Genomic DNA, 14,044 nt, shown 5'->3' with positions numbered 1-14,044 from the left:
TCAGCAAATCTTACAATTCGTTTTGGACATAAAATAATCAAATTTTGTAATTAAGAGTCTATACTAAACATTTTTCTGTGAATATATATGGAGTAAAACTCACTCAGGGTTGACTGCTTAAAGTGCAAATTGTAATGCAAAACTACATTTATTTTATCTAAATAGCTTCCAACTTGTAACAGAATAGATCTGTTTCTATGTAAATTTTATTGTTTTACTGCTTTTTTAATTATATCTAACTAATGTTCCTACTGCACAAGTTCTAAATCACTTGGCAAATTTATAAATCATGTTAAGCTGTCAAAAAAAAAGAGAGAGAGAGAAAGACCAGGCTATCTGCAAGTTGCTAATGAGCATACCTCATGAAAATTTAACCATTATTCATGTTAACCTAATCTAATTTTATCAAACCTATAATGTTTCTCATTTTTGCATTTTAATTACGTTTATAATAATATAGTAAAGGAATGTGGTATTTACCTGGATCTTTTTTTTTTCTTTTTGCCATTATCCATTAATAAAACATAAAACTTAACCCAACTTTTGAACATCAATGATACTACTGCATCAGATATATTTTTAAATTAAATAATGCATCAAAGAATACAGTATAATAACATACAAAAAGTAGACAATGTCCTACAACTACCACAATTTTTCTGGCTTTCTAACTACATGACACGCCATTAAATATTCAGATTAGGTTTACAGTCAATTCTTTAGGTACCTGTTTGACGAGCTTTTTTACTCCAATAATTGCTTCAAGATGTCAGAAACAGAATAATGAACATTGAGTTTGTTGACAAGCTCTTTCATGGTTTGGAGGTTATTTGATTCAACTAAGGTATTCAGCTTTTCCTCATTAATGAGGATGTCTGACGGTGGTCCAAAGCTCCTTTGCAAGGTTTGTGTTATCAGAGTGATATCTCCAAAACAAATACTGTGTTGTGCACTCATTAGTTGTGTCATTACCAAATACATGATTGATATTGTGAGCTGCTGTTGCCAAACTGTGACCAAGCTTGGACTTGAACAAGAAAATTACACAAATATCAGTTTTACCCATGGTGACAAAAATCAATATAAATATGATTTAGTGAGCTTGAAATGAGGCAGACAATGTACTGTATTATTCTGATATATTTAAAATAATTCTTCTCTGTCAGCTACTAAAATTCAAGTTTCAAATTTGTAAATAAAAATCCAACAATTCATATGCAACAACCTCATACCATTAACTTTAACCAATGGGCTTAAGTTTCATCAACAGTTGATAAAAAAAGACTCGGATAGTCCAAAAGAATCATGTTATTCACCATGAAAAAGTCCTTTGTCCTGCAGGCATTGTGGATTGCAGCATTGTCCTACTGAAAGATCCAGTCATTTCCACACAAGCGAGGGCCTTCAGTCAATAAGGATGCTCTCTCCATCATGCCAATGTAGCCAGCCGCTGTTTGATGCCCCTGTATAACCTGAAGCTCCATTGTTCCATGGAAGGAGAAAGCACCCCAGATCATGATGGAACCTCCTCCACTGTGTCATGTAGAAAATGTCTCTGGTGGGATATTCTTATTGTGCCAGTAATGTTGGAAGCCATCTGGACCATCCACGTTAAATATTTCTCATCAAGAACAAAACCTCCTTCCACTTTTCTACATCCCATGTTTGGTGCTTCTCAGCAAAGTTTAACCGAGCTATTTTGTAGTGTGGAAGGAGGCGTGGCCTTTGAAGACGTTTACAATTTTAAAGCCTTTCTCTCATAGATGCTGTCTTATTGTTCTTGATCTGCATTCTGCGTCCTGTAAGGGCCTTAATCTGATTCAATGATCTGCTAATGTCTTGCTGGACAACCCGTCAAATCCTCCTGCTCAACACTGGCAAAATTTTTCTTGGGCCAACCATTTGAAATTCTAGTTCCATATCCCTCAGGTTCTTTTAAGAAATGATCAACAGCAGTTTTACTATGCCCAATGTTACCAGCAATGGCACATTGAGAGAGAAAATATTTTTAACCCTTTCTGCACAGATCAGAGGCAATGTCATCATATTTGTTGACTCACATTCAAAATATTATTGAACTCTTATAAATTTATTTCAATAAGTTTGGAATCAAACTATAAATTATAATTAAAATTTTAGGATTATATGTTATTCAATTTCTTCATTTAAAAACAAGTATTAAAAACACACCTAAACATCAAATGTCATGTGGTATGTTGAGTGCAGCACAAATTAGTTATTTGTGATGTCAAAGCACAAAGTCTGTAGTTTTGTACAAATTAGGAATTCAAATTATTGATATTAACAATCTTGAATATGAAATAAGAACCTCCTTTCTGTATTAATTGCTGAGATATTGCTCTTGTACTGAATCACTTCTTTCCATTTTTGGAAATGCTCTCTTGTGTACATTTACTTATGTCTTTGACATGTGAATAAGCAAGTGAAATCTTAGAATGTCTCCTAGTGGCTTTTTCAGCCATTTTCGAGTGAAATGACATAACCTTGTTCTTTTGAAACAAATATTCAACCTGCTGAGGTGCAGTGCATCTTTAGTTTCCTCAGAATTATCAAGTTTTTTAGACTCTGATACATCTTAATTGCTAAGCTTAATAATTTATAGTGCAATTCTGTGGTATTGATATTATTATTTATGATTTTTTTTGGTTATCCAGATGTAAATACATAAAACATAAAAAAATTATTTCGTTTCATATCCTCCATGCTTGAAGTTTCTTGAGGCTTATCAATCTGTGAGAAGTAGCAAATGAGTAGAAAGGTCATAACTAGAAGAGAGAATTGTTTAATTATTTATTTACTATTCTATATTTTAAGAAAAATAAGTTTTATGAACTTTTATATATGAATATAGTAGTATGTATAATGTATAATAATTGAAATGTGACTGTATTTTACAAAACACTAGTTCATTAAAACTCAGCCAAGATAGGCCACTTTGTAAAGACAAAGGTCAGTTTTATATTATTGGATATGATAAATGAGTGAATGTGTGTTGCATCATTTTAATTTCTCTTTTGTTAGTCAAGCATGGATGAAAGGTCAATATAATAAAAACAATAAATCTATATAAATGTATAATGTTATGAAATTTAAGCAATCTAATCAAAAAATTGTTTTCATGTCATTTGTAGTCATTCTAGTACAAAAAAGACAACTTTTTTATTTCCTTATTTTTTTATAGTGGTAAAAAAGTTAGTTAAGTTGTCTGAACTCTAGATTCATTGGTGAAAAAACAAATAAAATATAAAGTTTTTATTAAAAATGTTTGATAACTGCCTGAACATTGTAAATATTTTTCTAATTTGGAAATGTTTTGAAGAATGAAACTATTTTTAATGTTAAAATGAAAATTACTTTGCATGTTGGATAGTCAACATGCAAAAATGAAAAAAGTGAGGAGAAAATATTGCTAAACAAACTTTGAGACTTAAAATCTGTTGTTTTGCATTTCAAAGCCTTGTGATGGTTACTGATAATTTGCTACATTTGGTGAACATACACACTAAATTTAAAAGAAATAGCATGAAAGCTATAACAAATGCAAAATGGTAACGAGGTTGATTCTAGGAACCAAACCTCTGCTGAAAGGATTAAGAAAATCAGTGAAATGTCTGTAACCTTAGCCACATCAAACAGTCTGAAAAAAAAAAAAAAAAAAAGACTGAAATGGAGAAACTTTATTCTGAAATAAATGAAAAAGTGAAAGATATAATCTCTATTGCCCCCCGCTAGTACAGCGGTATGTCTCCGGATTTACAACGCTAAATTCAGGGGTTCGATTCCCCTCGGTGGGCTGAGCAGATAGCCCTTTGTGACTTTGCTATATGAAAAACACACACACAATAATCTCTATCAATTTCTCAGTAATAGGATATTTTTCTAGTGATATTGCATTATTCAAATCACATAGAGATTTTATTCTGAGTAAAATAGAGTAAAACTGCTTGTGAAAAAAAGGCTGAAATATGGAATCTCGATAGTGATTCTGATATAAAAACAAAATTGAACAGTAAAGTAATTAAAGCAAATTGTCAGTTATATTAAATGCTTATATTCACATTGCATTTCTGTAGTGACAACTTGCATTGATTTTTTCTTCTTAACAAAATAAGTATTTAATATGGAACAGTATTAATTGTATTATTGGGTAACTGAGATGTGATATGCTAAAATAGTCTGGAAACTTTTGCAAATGTATCTGAAAATCCTGCTGAAATATTTTGGAAAACAATCTTGAAATTTTTATATGAACTCAATACAATATTAATTTGGGTCGGGATCCAGTACATTGTATCTAATGGGACCACTAAGAGGTTCCGACATTTACTTAGGTAAATATTGTAAATGCTCTTTGCTTATTACTATCTGTTGTTTTTTCTGTATTCTTTTGTTCAGTTTAACTAATAATTTCTCTTTTAATCTACACTTTCTTATTATATAACTAAAACAGAACATAATTTGAATTTATTTTTAGTTTTGATTTGAATATTTGGCTTGTTTTTGTGTCCAAGCAACTCTATCATCGGTGATTTACAAGACTAGATTTCTTGTGATAGTTCTGCAAATAACTGTAATTTGTCAATAATAAAATCAACATCATAAGTGTAGGTTCTTATGTAGTGGCCCCCCGCTAGTACAGCGGTATGTCTACAGATTTACAATGCTAAAATCAGGGGTTCGATTCCCCTCGGTGGGCTCAGCAGATAGCCTATATGGCTTTGTTATAAGAAAAACACACTTATGTAGTGTTTTATATGGACACCTTTTTTTCCAATTACTTAAATTTTAATTGTTGGGTTGTATAAACTAGTTTTAAAAAAATTCAAGTTCTTAAGTTGTACTTCTAGCTGAAGTGACTCTCATTACTTATAGATGTGATGACAAACATTTTTTTCAAGAATTCAGACTTTATTGTTTTATTTTGCTTGAACATCAATGTGGATATTTTGTATGTTATTCTACATTAGTGGAGTAAACTAATGTTGGGAAAAGCTAAAATCTTGTTAATTGTTAAAATTAGATTAAAAGAAATACTATTTATTCAGTAGAATTTAAGAATTTACATGAAATAAATGTTCATTTTTTTACCATTCACATCAGCTATAATCTTTTCTTACTTTATTGTTATGTGTTTATTCTGGTATATAGAGGATTGAAAATGTTATGTTGAAAGATTTTTGATTACGTAACATGGAAAATCACAAATGATATAAAAGTCAGAATGCAACAATGTGTATATATCATAACTGTATTTTGCCATTGTTTGGCATTTCATAGATAGTGTGTTACCACAGAACTTTTGGAAAAGGTGTGTAACAGCATTTACTGGTACAAAATATTTATACACTTGGATCATAAAGATGTGTCTGGAGTGGGGTTTTAGAATTTTCATAATTTTTTATTCCAAGGAGGTTAACAATCAGTCTTTATAACATACCTAAACAACACAATAATAAATAAAAAGCAATATAGAATAGAGTAATAGTAATAGATGAGTTAGTCTTTCAACTGTAATAAGAGGTTAAAAGAATATTATTAGTTACTGTTTTCTTTTAAAAGTACTGTTGGTTAATTAAATGTGTCTTTGGGGGTAGAGGTTAAGCTTTGGCTTACACTACTGCTAATGTTTCAACATTAGAGTTATTTTTGTTAGCTTATGTTATATACTTTATCATAATACTTCTCAGGTTTGTTGTGAACTTGTTATTCTGTACATTTTATTGAAGTAATGTAACTGCTAAATATAATCTTCTTGCTTCACTGTAATGACCTACTTCAGTGCACAAAAGAAAGTGTTATGTATAACATTTTTATAATATGTGTATATGTATGTTTTGTTTAGTACAACAGTTCTTGTGTAAGTAATGGGAATTATACAAATCAAAAGAAAAGATTTTCATGTGAGTGATATTCAGTGTGATTACTATCCAAATATTGTCAAACAGTTTTTATTAATAATAATAAAAAAATGACAGCATGAATGTCACTTAATGAACCTTTGAATATTTAGAACTATTTTTGAATTTTTGGCTTGGAAACAAATTGTTGACTACAGCTCTGTTTAGCTCAATCTGTCAAGATTGCATTGCAAGTGGTTGTGTGGTCAGTGAAAGTATACATTGAGAACCTAAAGTTGTATGTTGTGATGAAATTCTGCATTGGCTTGGTCTGGAGTCAGAGATTAAAGAGATTTATTGAGTGGGAGAATAAGAACACTGTGTAATATGATCTGAACATAAGTAAGGTACTAAATTTCTTTCTGGCTATTGACAAAAAGACAGGAGGAAGGGCTGATTGTTAACATACAAGATCAGCTGTGGCTTCAGCATCATTCTTCAGTGCTGTGTGGCTAGATTTAAAAGTTACCAGCATTTAGGCTCATCACTTAGAATGGATGCAAGATCTTAACACTTGAATGTTATATAAAATATTTTAAAGATATTTTGTGCTTTACCACTCATTAGGTCTTTTCAGCTAGGATAATTTATTATTAGATGTAACTGTAGATCATAGGTGGATTTTATGACTGCATAAATTGTAGAAATTTAAGCTCTTTACTAGGCTGAAAAAAATTTCTGATGTGAAAAACTGCTATATGTAAGTGATTTCTATTTTTCATATGTTTCTTGTGAAAAGGTTAAATGATTTTATTATTTCAGTATGTATCTCATAAGAGTTGTGAAGAAGAACTGGTTGTTGATGCTAAGTTATTGGTTAAAATACAATTTTGATTGATTTTTAGTAATATTGTGAGCCAAGGCTATTACAGTAAAGCCTTTATATTTCTAGAAAATATATCACATTACCAGTATGATAGTTTTGGCTTTCAGTTTTCAGAATTTGATCAGGTTAAATCTAAACAAGGTTTTGTAAAACCATTTTGCAAAGTGTGTGAGTGGTGATGAAATAAACAGTGCATCTTATGATAATATATACCATATTAAAAAACAGTAATGAAACTGTTCATCAAACCCATTAATTCCATAGATAGACTTTTCAACATTAGCTGTACATGGATGAAATTCACCCACAACTGCTCATGTTTTAACAACTTAATTTTGATCATACACTCAACACGATTTGATCAGGCATGTGAACAGAATATATTATTTGCATTTTGTAAATTAAGTTGACCTGGTTAAAAAAAATATCTATGATTAAATAGGTGTAAGAGTTAAAATAAGGGAAAGATCAGTTTGCTGGATGTTGGCCAACAAGAAACTTGGAAAAGCAAAACAGTTGATTTTGAAGGTATCTTTGAAAATCTTTTTCCAATTCACTTCTTCAAGTTTATCCAAAGATAAGCTACTTTTTGTGTGTGCCATATTCTTCTCATTTTGTGCATCATTTCAGAATGTAGATTCAACCACATAACACTGAACTAAAGTGTCTTTAAGGCATCAATGAAGAATACAACTCTTATTGAATTACTGTGAATATGACAATTTTTTTGTGGGTATATATATGCATTATTGATGAAGTGATAGACTTATTTGCTGAAGTCTTTAACAAGTGGCATATAACCATATGATAGGTTAAATGATATATTTTTATGTGGAAAATTCTTCTGTGCAAAGACTGATATTAACTGATAGTTGATATATATGCTTGTTCTCAAGCAGGTTAATTTTTATGTCCTGACAGTTTTATGAAATTGGAAATCATTAGATTTTGTTTGGCTACAACAAATTTTATACAACAGTCATTTGACTTTGAATCATTATTTAACACTGTGATGATCATAAGTGTGCACGTCTTTCTTGAATCCTGGTAAAGCTGTATCATATATGGAAAAATAAAGAAAAAGCAACATGTTTCAACAATTCACAACAAATGTACATGTTTTTTGCCAAACATTGTATTTGATTGTGATTGCATGTCTTCAGAGACTATGCTTACTGGTGGTTGTATTAAAAATTATGCTATATTTAGTTTTGCAGGATCCTCAAATGTTTCCATTTTGAAGAGTAAATAAAACCAAAATTATCAGTAACAAATAATTTCCTTGCTTTTTTAGTTCATATGCCATAGCAAATTGCAATGTTAAGCATCTCTTGTGTGATGTTATTTTAGTCTACTGAGTAAGTGACAGAGAGTACACTTGTGATGAGCAGTTAAAACAGGTGACCTCTCCAGGTGGTCTTTGGCCTCATTTTGGGGAAACTATAGCTTTTAATTAACCCATAAGGGGGTGTTCACAGGTGCAAAGTAGAAAAAAACTTGAACATAAGTGTCATAAACTGTTCAGAAAATGATGAATAATGTTTTCCTGAACCCCTTTTTCCTTTGTAAGAGTTTTGGAACTCTTATTACAGTGATGTTTGTGTATTTCAGTAAGGTGCTGTGCATCTAAACAATCAGTATAGTGTACTTCAGAGTTAAAAGTAATGAGAAATACATGTATATTTTAAATAATATACAATCAGTTGTATAACTGCAGGAATACAAGCTTTATGACAGGTTGATTAATTGGTCAGGTAAAACAATGTCAAAAACTGAGGTGTACAATATGTATATACATGTAGGTTGTCACTGCAATTCACTTTTTACCTTAAAAAAAAAAACGTAAAATGACAGCATCATGCATATGGTACATCAGAAGTACCATTCAATGATGAGAAGTGCATTTATTTGTAATTGCTTATTGTATCAAAATTATGGAAATCTAAGGTCTGCATTCATTGTGTATCTTTGAATAAACTGTGTTTGATCTGGTATGAGCCTACACTTTCTAAATATTATTTGGTTGAGTTGCTTATTTCAAAGATTTTAGGCTCTTTGAAGACTGCATAGAATTATTTGGGTCTACATTGACTGCAGAAGCTTGAGGATATGTTGGATTGTGACCCAAGTACAATTTTTTTTTTTTTTTATGTGAAACTGGTAATTATAAATGATTCCATGTAAAGGTACAATTCCATTTTGTCTGTATCATCATTAAATTGCCGTCAGTAATTACTTCAGGTATATCATAAGATATTATGTTATTTTACATAAAATTAGATTTGGGATAAAATTTTAACAATTTTTTAGATGTTTTAGGAATGGCAAATTTACTAAAACCCAGGAGTTTTTATGGATTTTTTTCTCTCTAGTCTTGCACAAGAGAATGGCTCCAGCCTAATCTGTTTCATTTACAAATATATTTGATTTCACTCTTATTGACAACTGTGCTAGTGAAAGTAACTTTGTCCTATACATGTGTACTTGAAGTTTGAAGGCTGTAAGAAACTGTATTGTTCTTAACCTATATAACTTACAATCATAAGAAAATAGTCTCTCCTCTTTTCCTGTGAAAACGTGTAAAAATTACAAATGACTTTTTCATCTTTGTGACTTGTGACAGTAACAATTATACATTGGGAAACATGATCATTTAATATTGAAAAAGAGGGCTTCAAAGTTTTATCAGTGCTGAAATTTATAAACTGAAAACTTAAAAGTTTCAGTATATGAAACTAATATTTAAAAGTTTGTATGGCTAATATATAACTAAAAATGTAAACATTGACATTCCTGAAATGAAAACATTAACAAAAAAGTAAACTTTTGTATGCTTAGCATGAAACCGAGAGATTTGAAATACATGCAAATTGTAAACATAAAATACAGATATATTGCACAAGAAGAGAAAGTTGAAAAAATGTAAGAATTCATTTTGTAAAATGTATATACACTGCTGGTCAAAAATCTTAAGGCCAATGAACATAAAGAAAACATATGCATTTTGCATTGTTAGACTCAACCACTCATTTGAGTAGAGCTTTGAAAGATGAAAATAAGAAAAGGGAAAATAAAAAAAAAACAACTTATTTAGCATTTAGGAGGGAAAATGTGAACTCTATGAAATCAGCCTAAATGCTAGCTGGTCAAAAGTTTAAGACCATACTGAAATGAAGCGTTAATTGGTAAACACGTAACGAAATTTAGTCATTTGTATTCAAGCATTAGTGTTGTAACATCTTTCACTGACATCTCCTGTGTTACATTGGGTAAAAACATGGCAAAGGCTGAAAAGTTGGCAGAGTTTGAACATGGCAGAAAAATAGCTGCAAAAGCAAGGTCTCTCTCCACGTGCCATCGCTGGTGAGATTGGGCGTAGTAAAACTACTGTTGCAAATTTCTTAAAAGACCCTGAGGGATACGGAACGAGAATTTCAAGTGGTCGGCCCAAGAAAACTTTGCCGGCGTTGAGCAGGAGGATTTGACGGGTTGTCCGGCAAGACGTTAGCCGATCATTGAACCAGATTAAGGCCCTTACGGACACAGAATGCAGCTCAAGAACAGTAAGACGATATCTGGGAGAGAAAGGCTTTAAAAACCGTAAACGTCTTCAAAGGCCACACCTCTTTCCACACCACAAAATAGCTCGGTTAAACTTTGCTGAGAAGCACCAAACATGGGATGTAGAAAAGTGGAAGGAGGTTTTGTTCTTGATGAAAAATATTTTACATGGATGGTCCAGATGGCTTCCAATGTTACTGGCACAATAAGAATATCCCACTGGAGACATTTTCTACATGACACAGTGGAGGAGGTTCCATCATGATCTGGGGTGCTTTCTCCTTCCATGGAACAATGGAGCTTCAGGTTATACAGGGGCGTCAAACAGCAGCTGGTTACATTGGCATGTTGGAGAGAGCCTCCTTATTGACTGAAGGCCCTCGCTTGTGTGGAAATGACTGGATCTTTCAGTAGGACAACACTACAATCCACAATCCCTGTAGGACAAAGGACTTTTCATGGTGAATAATGCGATTCTTTTGGACCATCCAGCGTGTTCGCCTGAACTGAACCCCATTGAAAATGTTTGTGTGTAGATGGTAAGGGAAGTCTATATAAATGAATGTCAATTCCAAACAGTGCATGATCTTTGTGAAGCCATCTTCACCACTTGGAATAACATTCCAGCCAGCCTTCTGCAAACACTATATCGACCATGCCAAAGCGAATGTTTGAAGTTATTCGTAATGACGGCTATGCACCTCACTATTGAGACCTTTTGTTTGCCATTTTCTACCCTGTTTAGGACACCTTTTGTTCGCCATTTTCTACCCTGTTTAGGACTTCTTTTTGGTATGGTCTTAAACTTTTGACCAACTGGTATTTAGGCTAATTTCATAGTGTTCACATTTTCCCCATTAAATGCTAAAAAAGTTTATTTTTATTTTCCCTTATTTTTATCTTTTGAAGCTCTACTCAAATAAGTGGTTGAGTCTAACAATGCAAAATGCATATTTTTTCTTTATGTTCATTGCCCTTAAGATTTTTGCCAGCAGTGTATATGTAAAATAAGAAATAAAGACATATTATTGTGGTATGCAAGTATTATGTAATCTTATTCTCCTTTTAGTGTATATTTCACATGTAAAAATTTTGGTATTTTTCAAAAATCTTATCATCAGCAGCAGAATAATTTCAGTCATTTATCCTTACCCTGTCTTCTGTCAGTATAACTAACAATTTGTATAGTTTAATAAGAATTCAAACACATCATAGGGATTTTTTGTTATTTAATATAGAATCACTTTTTGGATAAAAAAGAGTTATTAATGAACCTTTTAATAAATTTTTAGATACTTGGGGATGGCAAATATTACTAAAACACAAGTACAAAACATAATCCAAGTACCCCTTGGTGTGGATTCCTGTACGTGGTGAGGGAAACCTCCCAGAGAAGGTTCTGTTCTTTCAGTTTACCTCCTCTAAACATCTACTCATGGGTTTGCCATGTGTGGCAACTTGTGAAGGGGAGCAGATGATTCTGGAAGTTGAGTGGTCCAATCCTAATACACCACTTTGGCCTTGAATTCTTATAGACGGGCACCTTGGGGTGACCTTTCCCAGGGTCAGTCGGCTTATTCACTTGGGCTAGGGTCAATCAAGTACCAATGTTGGACATTCGCAGTGGGTGTTTTGGACATTGTGTCTGATGCTGGTGTTTGGGTATAGTTCTCATGAAATTGTGGCATTGCTGCTACGCCCTTGTTTGGCATTGTGGTGCATCCCTTTGTAGAACTCCACAGTGGGTGGGGTCAGTGGGCACTGAAAGATTCTTACTTTATTATGGATCCCCCAAATAAAAATGAAAATAAAATAGTGAAAGAACAGACCATAAATAAATGGCCACATCTTGAAGATTCTGAGCAGCAGTCTTGAACATCTGTACCTTATTTTCTGATACTGCATTTTCTTTCTGACAAATGTTTATGGTCAATGTCTCTCTTTTTTTATTCAGAAGGGACTTGCTGGCTTTCCTACGTCAGTCAGTATCAAGAGAGATTGAACTGAATATATTTATAAGCCAAATTAAGACTTCGACAGAATTGCCCAAGTGATCATTCAGCACAGTTTTACTTTGTGGCAGTTTCAATTTTACCTGGAATACAACATATTAGTTCTTCGTATTAGTAGGAAATAACATAATAAAGTGCTTAAAATTTCTCTACACTTTAATATGTTCATTGGTTGGTTGTTAGGCCTTAAATTATGGCACAATGCAAGGCACATGGATCAGTGAGCATAGCCTCAGAAGGTGAAACTGCTGATAATGGAACTCTCTTGTTATTCTCATTTAATAGCTATTTTATGATGAAATCATTTGGTGGTGTGTGCAAGTGATTAATTATGCAGTGATGATTTGAGATTTCATTTATTTGATATATATCATTATTACTGTAATTAGTAGTGTTAAATTTCAGTGTTACTAATAGACTACGTTACCCACAAGCATAAAGAAGTATATAACAGCTTGAAGAAGCTGTTAAAACAGTTGTATCTGGGACGTATTTTATTTTACTTATGTCTATCCTAATGCTATTCTTTATTTGTTTAACTATGGTAAGTTTGATTGACAGAAATCACAAGTTTTCCATTCTGTTTTATCCAAAGAAATATAAAAAACAAATATGATTTGGCATTAATTCACTACAAAACTGCTTTAGACCTGTTCATGATACAACTTGAAAGTTAGGTTTTGCATAAAAATATTAAATGAGAAAATTTATAAAAGGACAAAAAGACAAAACAAGGACAAGTTAAGCTACAAAGTTGTAAGGCTAAAAATAAAACATTCATGTAGAGATAAAACAAATTTAGTATAAAGTGTGCAAAAAAACAGCAAGGTGTGAAACAAAGAAAGTAAGAAGAGTTGTAAAGAAGTTTTTAAATATTTTGATTCTGATTAGAAATAATTTTATAGAAGCAAACTGGTAAAAATCTAAAAAGATGTGATAACTTTATATCAAAACTGGACAGCACAACCTGTGCATTTGAACTTGTTAAAAAAGATAAATTAGAGTGCTCATGGAATTTAATTAATGTATTTTATTTTGATTGAGAGCAGCAAACAAGTTTAAATGGAAAGATAACGTGAAATTTTACACATTAAAATGTAAAAATCTATAATTTTTCTTTTATTTAACCAGTCCAATCAGATGATAATTTTTCCCTCTAATTTTAAGAAAATTCTTGAAAGTAACTAACCAAATTGTACAATATTTACAACCAAAGATGAATAAAGTTTTTACTGAAAAGTTTGGTTAGATCTACTGAAATTGAAATATATAACCTGCTAAATGTATAGTTTTTAAAGCAATAACTTGTAAATGAATTATTTTACTTTAAGCAGCAAATTTAATTATAGCATGTTGACCATTTAAAGAAGTTACAGTAATAGTTAAATTCTGTTTAACTCTAGTGTCTTATTGTTATGTCTGAAAGCTGATAATGCTAAAACTTGGATTTTGATACTTGTGATGGACACAGCACAATAAGCATGTTATGTAGCTGTAACCTAATTGACAAACAAACCAGTTTTGTTAATGATTAAAAATTAGAAAATTATTTCACTAAACTTGGCACAAGTTCCAAACCAGCACTCACTCAGAAAAAGTAACAAAAAGCAGAAGTGAGAATAGTATTCATCAAAAAGACATTATTTTCTAGTTAAATCCAATTGTTTAATTTTTATGATACACAACTTATAGGTTTCAAAAAAACGAATATTAAAGTTAAAAGCTTT

General features: G+C 31.7%; 1 protein-coding gene across 1 annotated transcript in view; it reads left to right on the top strand.

The window, feature by feature from the left end:
* The window catches only part of Ge-1 (Enhancer of mRNA-decapping protein 4 homolog Ge-1), a 157,723-nt gene that overhangs the window by 60,429 nt on the left and 83,250 nt on the right, over positions 1–14,044 (top strand). The window lies entirely within an intron of this gene.

This window comes from Tachypleus tridentatus, chromosome 13, assembly GCF_004210375.1.
Source record: "Tachypleus tridentatus isolate NWPU-2018 chromosome 13, ASM421037v1, whole genome shotgun sequence".
Lineage (NCBI taxonomy): Eukaryota > Metazoa > Arthropoda > Merostomata > Xiphosura > Limulidae > Tachypleus > Tachypleus tridentatus.
The sequence above is the reverse complement of the archived record's forward strand: the minus strand, read 5'-3'. Positions and strand labels throughout refer to the sequence as shown.